The sequence below is a fragment of the Papio anubis genome, chromosome 20 (genome assembly GCF_008728515.1).
Source record: "Papio anubis isolate 15944 chromosome 20, Panubis1.0, whole genome shotgun sequence".
Taxonomy (NCBI): Eukaryota; Metazoa; Chordata; class Mammalia; order Primates; family Cercopithecidae; genus Papio; species Papio anubis.
The window spans coordinates 48,597,633-48,610,619 of record NC_044995.1 but is presented as its reverse complement, the minus strand read 5'-3'; positions in this window follow the sequence as shown (position 1 = coordinate 48,610,619).

Genomic DNA, 12,987 nt, shown 5'->3' with positions numbered 1-12,987 from the left:
TAGCCCCAGCATTTTGCAAGTAGAATGGGGTTTCTCCATGTTGATCAGGCTGGTCTCGGGCTCCGACCTCAGGTGATCCACCAAACTCCCAAAGTGCTGGGATTACAGGTGTGAGCCACCGTGCCCAGCCCACCACTTTACCGTTCTTTGGAAATGTTCACAGAAGGCAAAGAATGCTATTTGCTCTGAGTTAAGTGGGGGAAGATGCATATATTAAACACGCATGTCCATACACACACAGAGAAGGATAAAGCAACAGAGGGCACAAAAATAGCATGGGGGAAGGACAGGGAAAGATGCATTCAGGAGTTCTTGGTACTATTCTTCCAACTTTTCTGTAAGTTTGAAGTTATATTAAAGTAAAAAGCTGGGCTGGATGCAGTGGGTCACACCTGTAATCCCAGTACTTTGGGAGGCTAAGGCAAGAGGATAGCTTGAGCCCAGGAGTTTGAGATCTGCCTGGGCAACATAGCCAGACCCCATCTCTAAAAAAAAAAAAAAGAAAGAAAAAAAAAAGAAAAATTAGCTAGTGTGGCAGCATGCACCTGCAGCCTCATAGCTCACTACAGCCTTGACCTCATGGGCTCAAGTCCTCCCACCTCAGCCTCCTGAGAAGCTGGGACTACAGGCGCACGCCATCATGCCCGGCTAATTTTTCTTTTTGCTACTTTTTGAATGGAGTCTGGCTCTGTTGTTGCCCAGTCCAGGAATGCCAGTGGCACAATCTTGGCCTGCAACCTCTGCCTCCCGGGTTCAAGCAGTCTCTGCCTCCAGCCTCCCCGAGTAGCTGGGATTGCAGACGCCCGCTACATAGCTAATTTTTTGTATTTTTTGCCGTAGAGACGGGGTTTCACCGTGTTAGCCAGGATAGCTCCAATCTCCTGACCTCGTGATCCACCCGCCTGGGCCTCCCAAAGTGTTGGGATTAGAGGCATGAGCCACCGTGCCTGGCCTGGTGATGGAAATTTTCTAAAATTGGATTGTAGTTATGGCTGTGCAATTGGACACATTTACTAAAAGTCATTGAACGATATGCTTTAAATGTATGACCTCATCTTATGTAAATTACGTCAATGAAGCGCTCATATAACGTTTGACCTGTAGGGGTGCTTAGGGCAGGGTTAGCTCAGAACAGCCCCTCCCTTCCTTGGGGGGGGGTCTCACTGGGAAGAGGCCATCCCTTTCACTTAGGAGTTGTGATTGGAATGAAGAATTGGCCAGCTGGGAATTTCCCCCCAACAGTCTAAATACCTTGTTTAACTAACTGTGGCCACACTTAGTTCTAAATTTATACCAATTGGCTGGGGGGTCGAGTCTCTTCACCACGGAACCAGGATAACCCACATCCCCTCTACAAGTCCGAAAGAGTTGGTTCTCTTCTCTTTTTTTTGAGACAGAGCCTCACTCCATGCCCAGGCTGGTGTACAGTGGCTCTGACCACTGCAACCTCCGCCTCCTGAGACCTCCAACACAATCCCTATCTCCCAGCTTCCCCAGTGGCTGGGACTACCAGGAAGTGCCACCCTGCCCAGCTATTTCCCTTTGTTTTGTTTTGTTTTGTTTTTTGAGACAGAATCTCGCTCTGTTGCCCAGGCTGGAGTGCAGTGACGTGATCTTGGCTCACTGCCATCCGCCTCCCGAGTTCCTCCTGCCTCAGCCTCTGAAAATAGCTGGAGACTTCTGAATGCCGCCACTAAGCCACGGCTGGTGTTTGTATTTTTTAGTAGAAGGGGGTTTTTCCACCATGTTAACGTCTAGACTCTCCTGACCGCAAATCTCGACCTCCCAAATCACTGGGATGAGCTTGAGCTTTCCTGGCCTTGACCAATTTTTTGTATTTTTAGCCAGAGACAGGGTTTCCAGCTTGTTGGTCAGGCTGGTCTTTGAACTCTGACCTCAAGTCACCCACCTCAGCCTCCCACAGTGCTGGGATGACAGGCGTGAGCCACAGCCTGGCCTTCTTCTTCTTCTTCTTTTTTTTTTTTTTTTGAGATGGAGTCTCACTCTGTCACCCACGCTGCAGTGTGTTGGTGCGATCTTGGCTCACTGCAACCTCCACCTTCCAAGTTCAATCGATTCTCCTGCCTCAGCCTCCCAAGGAGCTTGGATTATAGACGTGCACCACCATGCCTGGCTCACTTTTGTATTTTTAGTAGAGAAGGGGTTTCACCATGTTGCCCAGGCTGGTCTCGAACTTCCGACCTCAGGTGATGTGCACACCTCAGCCTCCCAAAGTGCTGGGATTACAGGCATGAGCCACCGCACCCGGCCTCAGGGGATGGTTCTCACAGGGTAAAATGTAAACTAGGATCCACAGCTTGACCTTCAAAAGACACTAATCCTTTTCTTTTCTTTCTTTTTTTATTTATTTTTTTGTAGAGTTAGGATCTTGTTATGTTGCCCAGGCTGGTCTCGAACTCCTAGGCTCAAGCAAGCCTCCTGCCACAACCTCCAGAGTAGCTGGGACTGAAGGTGTGAGCTACCATGCCTGGCCTTGATGGGAACCAGTGTCGAGAGGAAGTGCAGAGCCCCATGAGGCCCAGGCATGCCATAAGGGCAAAGCCAGCATGGACCCTCCCAATGAGACATCCAAGGAAAGCAGACACCAAAAACCATGCATGTGGGTGGGTTAAAGTGCTCCCCACTTCTGGCCAGGCACGCTGGTTCACTCCTATATACTCAGTACTTTGGGAGGCTGAGGCAGGTGGATCACTTGAGGTCAGGAGTTCAAGACCAGCCTGGCCAACATGGCAAAACCTCATCTCTACTGAAAAAATAGGCGGGCACAGTGGCTCATGTGCCTGTAATCCCAGCACTTTGGGAGACCTTGGGCGGGCAGATCATGGGAGTCAAGAGGTGAGACCATCCTGGCTATCTGATGAAACTATCTACTAAAAATACAAAAAAAAAAGTCAGCTAAGATTGGTGGTGAGGTGTCTGTAGTCTGGGCTTCGGGAGGCTAAGGAGCAGGAGAAACGGTGTGAACCACAGAACAGAGCCGCAGTGAGCGAGGATCACACCACTCCAGCCAGAACAAACAAAGACTCCACATCTCAAAAAACATAAATAAATAAAACAAAATAACAAAACAAAATTAGCTGGTGATGGTGATGGGCCCTAATCCAGCTACTCGGGAGGCAGACGGAGATTGCTTGAACCACAGGAAACAGGGTTCGCAGTGAGGCAAAGATCATGCCGCACACCGCAGCCAGACGGCAAATGAGACCACGTCTCAAAAATAGAAGAAAGAAGAGAAAGAGAGAGAGAGAGACAAGAAAGACAGACAGACGTTCGTCGCTTTTGCGGCGGCGGCGCGAAGAAGGAAGGAAGAAGGAAGGAAGGAAAGGCGCCAGCAAGTGCCAGTCGCCGCTCATCTCCTGCGAGAGACAGAAAAACCGGATGAAAGTTCGAGAATCAAAGATCCATCACTGGTCGCTCAATCTCATCCGTCACCAGAAGCAAAAGTCATAAGCCTCCAGAAACTAAAACAGGCTATCATTTCGATCCGGGGCTTGCAGTGAGCTGAGATCAAATTACTGCACTCCAACCTGGGCCAGCAGAGCCAGACTCAGTCTCAAAAAAAAAAAAAAAAAAAAAAAAGAAAAGAAAAAAGAAAGCACTGAGAAGAAGTTGTTACTTGAATTCTGGATGACAGAGGGTGTTCGACTGAAGAGGGGATAAAGAAAGGCTCAAACACCCAGGAGTTCAAGACCAGCTTGTGCAATATAGGGAGATCCTGTCTCTACAAAAACAAACAAACAAACAAAAATTACCTGGGCGTGGTGGTAGGGGACTATACTTCCAGTTACTCAGGAGGCTGAAGCCAGAGGATCGCTTGGGCCTTGGAGTTTGGAGGCTGCAGTTAGCTGTGATCACCCCACGTCACTGAGCCTGTGAGTTCACTGAGACCCTGTCTCAAAAAAAAAAAAAAAAATAGAGGCTGGAACATGAATAATTATTCATCAGTGACCCTATGTTGAACCAACAAAGCTGCCCCCTGATTCTGGACCATCAGAAACTGTGAGATAATAAACCTTCATTGTTTCAACAATTCATGTCAATGGCCCACCAAGTTTAGGGGCAATTTGTTACACAGCAATAGCTAACTAATATCTCTGGATTTCTTTTGAGGGGAAAGCCAGGTGCAAGAGATTCAAAACCCCACTTTTTTGTTGTTGTTGTTTTGAGATGCAGTCTCACTCTGTCACCCAGGCTGGAGTGCAGTGGCAGGGGCTCAGCTCACTGCAACCTCTGCCTCCTGGTTAAGTGATTCTCCTGCCTCAGTCTCCTGAGTAGCTGGGATTACAGGCACGCGCCACTACACCCAGCTAGTTTTTTCATTTTTAGTAGAGACGAGGTTTCATCATGTTGGCCAGGCTGATCTTGAAATCCTGACCTCAGGTGATCTCAGGCACCTTGGCCTCCCGGAAGTGCTGGGACTCATGCGCATGAGCTATCAGCCTAGTCCTCCTGTCCCACCCCATGATGACGCCCCTCCGCCTCCCAGCCCATGTGAGTCCCACCCAATGCCACTACCCGGAGCAGATCCTAACTGACCTGCATGACAAGTGCTGCCAAGGAGACCATCCCTGGAGCTTAGACTGTTTGGAGGAATCCTAAGCTTTCTACTTAGCAACTGTGGGTCCTGGCAGGTCACTTTAACTCTCTGGGACTGGGATTCTCCTATGTAAATGGGATTTAGTGCTGGATGAAGGTAACGGCGGAGTTGTTATAGAATCTAGCGGAACTTGTCTTGAATTTCAGGCTGGCCATGGGGTCACAATTTGCCATCCCAGCATTCTTTGGGAGGCCGAGGTGCAGCAGATTTCGCGAGGCCAGGAGATCGAGACTATCCTGACTAACAGCAGGAAATCCCTGTCTCTACTGAAAATATAAAATTGACTCTGCATCGTGGTTCATCCGCAACCCAAGCACCTCTTGGCCGAGGGCGGGCGGATCACTGAGGCTCAGAGACTCCAGGACCATCCTGGGCTGGCCACGGGAAACCCTCTGCCCCTCACTGAAAATACAAAAAACTAGCCAAGTGGCACCCGTAGTCCCAGCCACCGAGGCTTATATATGAGAACGGCATACAGTCGGAGGCTGAGGCCTGCAGTGAGCCTGAGATCCAGCTTACTGCACTCCAGCCTGGGCGTGTATAGAGACTCCCCAAGGTCCCAAAAAAAAAAAAAAGGTGACAATTTGCGCAAGTGGGGACTCACGCCTGCAATCCTGGTAGATTTTGAGGGTCGTGATAAGGGACAGTTTGAGCTTTAGGAGGCAATTGAATTTAGCAACTGTGGGGTCCTAAGTAGGTCACTTAACTTCTCTGGGACTCAATTTCCTCCTATGTAAAATGGGATTTAGCAGTTGATGAAGGCACTAAGTGAGTTGTTATAGTAACTAAAGTGAAACTCGTCTGAATCAGGCCGGGCGCCGCCGCTCACACCTGTCATCCCAGCACTTTGGGAGGTCGAGGCAGGCAGATCATGAGGTCAGGAGATCGAGACCATCCTGACTAACACAGTGAAACCCTGTCTCTACTGAAAATACAAAAATTGACCCGGCACGGTGTCTCATGCCTGTAATCCCAGCACTTTGGGAGGCCGAGGCGGGCGGATCACGAGGTCAGGAGATCGAGACCATCCTGGCTAACACGGGGAAACCCCGTCTCTACTGAAAAATACAAAAAACTAGCTGGGCGAGGTGGCGGGCACCTGTAGTCCCAGCTACTCGGGAGGCCGAGGCAGGAGAATGGCATAAACCCGGGAGGCGGAGCTTGCAGTGAGCTGAGATCCAGCCACTGCACACCAGCCTGGGCGACAGAGTGAGACTCTGTCTCAAAAAAAAAAAAAAAAAAGGTGACACGAGGCGTGGTGACTCATGCCTGTAATCCTAGCACTTTGGGAGGCCCAGATGGGCGGATTGCCTGAGCTCAGGAGTTCAAGACCAGCCCGGGCAACGTGGTAAAACCCCGTCTCTACTAGAATACAAAAATTCAGCTGAGGCGTGTGGTGAAGCGCCCTGTAATCTCAGCTATTACGGAGACTGAGGACAGAATGGCTTGAACCCAGGAGAGGCGGAGGTGCAGTGGCAGACAACACCACTACCTCCAGCCTGGGCGACAAAGTGAAACTCTGTCTCAAAAAAAAAAAAAAAAAGTGATAAATAGAGTCAGGGATAGCTTTGAAGAGTGGGTTCTCATGCATCAATGCCTGATAACAAAAAACAATCACAAAAGACTACATGGCCGGACACGGGGCTCACACCTGTAATCCCAGCACTTTGGGAGGCCAAGACAGGATCACTCCTAGCAGTAGGGTTGGGGGCTAACCTGACAACATGGCAGACACTGCCTCTACAAAAATAATGAGGCGTGGTGGCACATACCTGTAGTTCCAGCTACTCAGGAGGCTAAGGTGGGAGGATGACTTAAGCCTCGTAGGTTGAGGCAACAGTGAGCCATGATTGTGCCACTGCACTCCAGCCTGAGCAATAGCATGAGACTTTGTCTCAAAAACCAGAAACAAAAAAAGAAAAAGAAAAAAAAGACTGCAAACCCCACAAATTTGCATCAAACTTTCCATCACAACCTTATTCTACAGGACATCTTTTCAGCAAGACCAGCTGTCTCCTCATTTTTTTTGTTTTTGTTTTTTTGTTTGTTTTTGTTTATTTGAGACAGGCTCTCACTCTGTCGTCCAGGCTGGAGGGCAGTGGTGTGATCTGGGCTCACTGCAACCTCCACTTCCTGGGTTCAAGTAATTCTCCTGCCTCAGCCTCCCAAGTAGCTGGGATTACAGGCACGCACCACCATGCCTGGTTAATTTTTGTATTTTTAGTAGAGATGGGGTTTCTCCATGTTGGCCAGGATGGTCTTGAACTCCTGACCTCAGGTGATCCACCCACCTCGACCTCCCAAAGTACTAGGATTACACGCGTTGCCACCGTGCCTGGCCCACCCTTGTTATTGGTCCTTGTAGCCAAGGATAATTATCTCAAAATAGTTATGTCATCCTCCTTGATTCTCCTTTAAAAATTTTTGTCTTCTATTAGCCTCCTCAATATGCACATAGCTAACTTACTATAGCCTCTTTTTTCCACTGCAAAGCCCTATTTCCAAATAAATATCCTTTTGTTTTAGAGAGCTTCTCCTTGTTTGTTATTTAGGTTGACAGTTTCTTTTTTGAGCCTTGTAGTGGGTAGAACTTTGTCCCCCAAAAATATCTGTTGAAGTCATAAGCCCCTTCCATCCCCTGTACCTGGGAATGTGACCTTATTTGGAAATAGGGTCATTGCAGATATGATTAGTTATGGCCGAATGCAGTGGCTCACACCTGTACTCCCAGCACTTTGGGAGGCCAAGGTGGGTGGATCACGTGAGGCCAGGAGTTTGAGACCAGACTGGGTAACATGCCAAAACTCCCCTCTACAAAAAAATACAAAAATTAGCCAGGCATGGTGGCACACACCTGTAGTCCCAGCTACTTGTGAGGCTGAGTGAAGGGATCGCGAGCCTGGAGGTAGGCGTGCAGTCAGCGAGATATATAAGGAACCTCTCTGACTTGAGCCTCTCGGTTTAAACACCCAAGCAGACGCCAGCAATACGTAACTGGCCAGCAGTTACAGAAAACAAGTATCAGCTTCTTTCTTTTTGAGACGGAATCTGGCCCAGGCTGGAGTGCAGTGGCGATCTCGTGTCACTGCAAGCTCCACCTCCCGGGCTCCGCCCATTCTCCGCCTCAGCCTCACAGTAGCTGGGACTACAGGTGCCACATCACCTGCATGACTAGTTTTTGTATTTTTAGTAGGGACGGGGTTTCCTGTCGTGCTCAGGATGAATGCGATCTGTTCCTAAATGATCGCCAACCTCGGCCTCCCAAAATCACTGGGATTACAACTGAGCAGCGCCAACCAATATCAACTTCTTTCTGCCACGTGGCGGAAGCGAACTCATCAGCCAATCCAGCCGCTTCAGAAGCGCGAGTCTTCCTCATGAAGGCGGTTGGTGGAGCCTGAGGTGGGGAGGTGAAACTGTCCTCACCAGGTTAACAGAATTCTGGACAGACGCCAAGTTATAATTAAGCGCATTAGGCTGGAAGCGGTATTGTGCGCCTGTAATCTTACTACTTTGGGAGGCGAGGCAGGTGGTCACCTGGTCAGGGAGTTCAAAGACCACCTGGCCAGCATGGTGAAACCAGCCTTACTGAAAATACAGAAAATTAGCGGCGGGCGCGGTGAACCATACCTGTTATCCCAGCACTTTGGGAGGCGGCGGGCCGAATCGAGGTCAGGAGATCGAGACTATGGTAAGCTAACAAGTGAAACCCCGTCTCAACTAAAAATACAAAAATTAGCCGGGCATGAGTGGTAGGGAGAGCCTGCAGTCCCAGCTGCCCAGGAAGCTGAGGGGCAGGAGGGTAAGTGAACCGGGGTAGGGAGGTTGCAGTGAACTGAATTAGCCACTGCACTCCTGCCCTGGGTGAGGAAGGCTGAGACTCCATCTCAAAAAATAAATAAATAAATAAATAAGCTGAACATGGTGGTGCACACCTACAGTCCTAGCTACCTAGCTACTCGGGAGGCTGAGGCAGTAGAACCACTTGAACCCAGGAGGTGGAGGTTGCAGTGAGTCAAGATTGCGCCACTGCACTCCAGCCTGGGCAACAAGAGTGAAACTCCATGTCAAAAAAATTAAAAAAATTTAAAATTAAAATGAAGCATGAATCTGGCTGCACTCTGACCTGCTTCCTTGTAACAGAAAAGCACATTGCACTAGACACCGACCATTTGCACCACATAGATACAATCTCTGACGTTAGAAGCGAAAGACTTCTGTTGAAGAATTGCTTAAGCAGGCCAGGCTCATTCCTGTAATGCCAACATTTTGGGAGGCCCTGGCAGGAGGACTGCTTGAGCCCAGGTGTATGAGGCCAGTTTGGACAACATAGCCAGACCTCATCTCTACAAAAAATTTAAAAATTAGCCAGGCATGGTGGTGGACGCCTGTAGTCCCAGCTACTCAAGAGGCTGAGACGGCAGGATCGCTTGAACCGAGGAGGTCACAGCTGCAGTGAGCTATGATTGCGCCACTGCACTCCAGCCAGAGCAACAGAGCAAGACTCTGTGTCTAAAAAAACAGTAACAGGCCGGGCACGGTGGCCTACGGCTGTAATCCCAGCACTTTGGGAGGCCAAGGTGAGTGGATCACCTGAGGTCAGGAGTTCGAGACCAGCCTGGCCAACATGGTGAAACCCCGTCTCTACTAAAAATACAAAAATTAGCCGGATGTGGTGGCAGGCACCTGTAATCCCAGCTACCTGGGAGGCTGAAGCAGGAGAATCACTTGAACCTGCGAGACGAAGGCTGCATTGAGCCGAGATCACGCCACTGCATTCCAGCCTAGGTGACAGAGGGAGACTCTGTCTCAAAAAAAAAAAAAAAAGGCCGAGGACAGTGGCTTACACCTACAATCCTAGCACTTTGGGAGGCTGAGGCAGGCAGATCACCTGAGGTCAGGAGTTCGAGACCAGCCTGGTCAACACGGTGAGACCCTCCCCCACCCCACCTACTAAAAATACAAAAATTAGTTGGGCGTGGTGGCAGGTGCCTGTAATCCCAGCTACTCGGGAGGCTGAGGCAGGAGAATCGCTTGAACCCGGGAGGCGGAGGTTGCAGTGAACTGAGACTGTGCTGCTACACTCCAGCCTGGGCTACAGAATGAAACTCTGTCCCAAACAAACAAACTAACAAAAAAAGTTTTGCAGTGTGGTGCCTGTTTATGGGTTGAAGAGTGCAGGGTGAAGTCCTGGGACGGGGGAGGGAGAAGCTATGTTCTCATGCTCATCCTGCTTCTCTGTGGGGGCCTTCAAACTAGCTGGTGTCAGCTGTTCTGCTGGAATTCAGGATCTACTCAAGCAATTCTCTCTTTTTATTTTCCTTCCCAGGCTGGAATGCAGTGACGCGATCTTGGCTCACTGCAACTCCGCCTCCCGGGTTCAAGAGATTCTCCGGCCTCAGCCTCCCGAGTAGTTGGCATTACAGGCATGCACCACCATGCCCGGCTAATTTTTGTGTTTTTAGTAGAGATGGGGTTTCGCCATGTTGGCCAGGCTGGTCTGGAACTCCCGACCTCAGGTGATCCACCCGCCTCGGCCTCCCAAAGTGCTGGGATTACAGGTGTGGGCCACCGCCCCTGGCTGCAATTCTCTTTTTTCAACACAGGGTCTTGCTCTGTTGCCCAGGCTGGAGTGCAGTGGTGCAGTCACGGTTCAGAGCAGGCTCAACTTCCTGGGCTCAAGTAATCCTCCCACCGCAGCCTCCCGAGCAACTGGACGACAGGTGTGTGCCACCGTGCCTGGCTAATTTTTTATTATTCATAGAAATGGGGGTCTTGGCCGGGCGCGGTGGCTCAAGCCTGTAATCCCAGCACTTTGGGAGGCCGAGGCGGGTGGATCACGAGGTCAGGAGATCGAGACCATCCTGGCTAACATGGTGAAACCCCGTCTCTACTAAAAATACAAAAAACTAGCCGGGCGAGGTGGCGGGCGCCTGTAGTCCCAGCTACTCGGAGGCTGAGGCGGGAGAATGGCGTGAACCCGGGAGGCGGAGCTTGCAGTGAGCCAAGTTCGCGCCACCGCCGCCCGTCTCGGCCTCCCAAAGTGCTGGGATTACAGGCTTGAGCCACCGCGCCCGGCGGGGGTCTCATTTTCTTGCCCACACTGGTCTTGAAGTCCCAGGCTCAAGCCTCAGCCTCCCAAAGTGCTGGCATTACAGACGTGAGCCACAGCACCCAGCAAGGTAGTTTGCTTGTGTAAAACAAAAAGTCCAAAGTATTTGGAATGCAAATGCCTTTTGTCTCAAACCTTCTAGACCTTGAGTTTCCAAGTCAACCAAACAACTCAAAAGCCAAGAACAAAGAGGAAATCTTGGCTTCCTCCCTTCCTGTCTGCTGTGTCATCTGTGTCCTCCCTGAGGGGTCAAGGGAAGTTGCTCCCTGCTGGCCAGGCTGGAGTGGCCAGGGCACAGCCATAGGGAAGAACCCAGGGTGACCACACTCCAAGGAATCCCCTCCAACCCCACCCACGGGGGTTTTAAAACAGGGAGAAACGGGCCACGCCCAGTGGCTCGCGCCTGTAATCCCAGCACTTTGGGAGGCTGAGGTGGGTGGATCACAAGGTCAGGAGTTCAAGACCAGCCTGGCCAAGATGGTGACACCCCATCTCTACTAAAAATACAAAACAATCAACCAGGACTGGTGGCACGCACCTGTAGTCCCAGTTATCTCAGGAGGCTGACGCAGAACTGCTTGAACCTGGGAGGCAGAGGTTGCAGTGAGCTGAGATCACGCCACTGCACCCCAGCCTGGGCAATAGAGCAAAACTCCACCTCAGAAAAAAAAAAAAAAAAACGGGGAAACAGAACGGACCAGTCTCTGTGACTCACCCCTGTAACCCCAGCACTTTAGGAGGCTGAGACGGGAGAACTGCTTGAGCCCAGGAGTTCAAAACCAGCCTGGGCAATACAGCAAGACCCTGTCTCTACAAAATACAAAAATTAGCTGGGTATGGTGGGTGGCAGGCACCTGTGGTCCCAGCTATTTGGGAGGCTGAGATGGGAGGACTCCTTGAGCCCAGGAGGTTGAGACTGCAGGGAGCCAAGATTGTGCCATTGCACTCCAGCCTGAGCAAGAGTGAGGTCCTGTCTCAAAAAAAAAAAAAAAAAAAAAAAGTAGAAATGGAACGACTACTGAAAATGCTTCCGATTTCTACAGGGACCCTGGAGGAATTTCTGTTTCCTAAGAGCCTCCAATCAGTGCTGTCCAGTGGGAGTTTCCATGATGATAGAATGTTCTAGATCTTTGCTGTCCAGTACGGTGACCCCCAGACCCCAGTGACGACTGAGCGCCTGATGTGCGGGCAGTGTGCCTGAGGAATGGAATTTTAAATTGTATTTCATTTGAATTAACTGTAACTTAAATAGCCACTGCTCAGTGATACCCTGTGAGACAACAGAGTCTCAGATAAACCAACGTGCCCAGCTAAAAGTCTACAATCAGAGGAAGGGGAAAAAAGCAAACACCATATTAGGAGGCTGGACCATAAATAAAACACACTTTAATTATGGGGCTGGGCGTGGTGGCTCACACCTGTAATCCCAGCACTTTGGGAGGCCAAGGCGAGTGGATCACCTGAGATCAGCAGTTCAAGATCAGCCTGGCCAGTGTGGAGAAACCTCGTCTCTACTAAAAATACAAAATTAGCTGGAGGTGGTGGTGGGTGCCTGTAATCCCAGTTACTCAGGAGGCTGAGGCAGAAGCATCACTTGAACCCAGGAGGTGGAGGTTGCAGTGAGCTGAGATCGTGCCGTTGCACTCCAGCCTGGGCGACAGAGCAAGACTCTGTCACCAAAAAAAAAAAAAAAAATAGGCCAGGTGTGGTGGCTCATGCCTGTAACCCCAGCCCTTTGGGAGGCCGAGGTGGGCAGATCACAAGGTCAGGAGATCGAGACCATCCTGGCTAACATGGTGAAACTCCGTCTCTACTAAAAATACAAAAAATTAGCCGGGCGTGGTGGAGGGCTCCTGTAGTCCCAGCTACTCGGGAGGCTGAGGCAGGAGAATGGCGTGAACCTGGGAGGCGGAGCTTGCAGTGAGCCTAGATCGCGCCACTGCACTCCAGCCTGGGCGACAGAGCAAGACTCTGTCTCAATAATAATAATAATAATAATAGCCAGGCATAGTGGCTCACACCTGTAATCCCAGTGCTTTGGGAGGCCAAGGCAGGCAGATCACAAGATCAGGAGTTTCAGACCAACTTGGCCAATATGGTGAAACTCCATTTCTATTAAAAATACAAAAACTGGCCGGGCGCGGTGGCTCAAGCCTGTAATCCCAGCACTTTGGGAGGCCGAGATGGGCGGATCACGAGGTCAGGAGATCGAGACCATCCTGGCGAACACAGTGAAACCCCGTCTCTACTAAGAAAA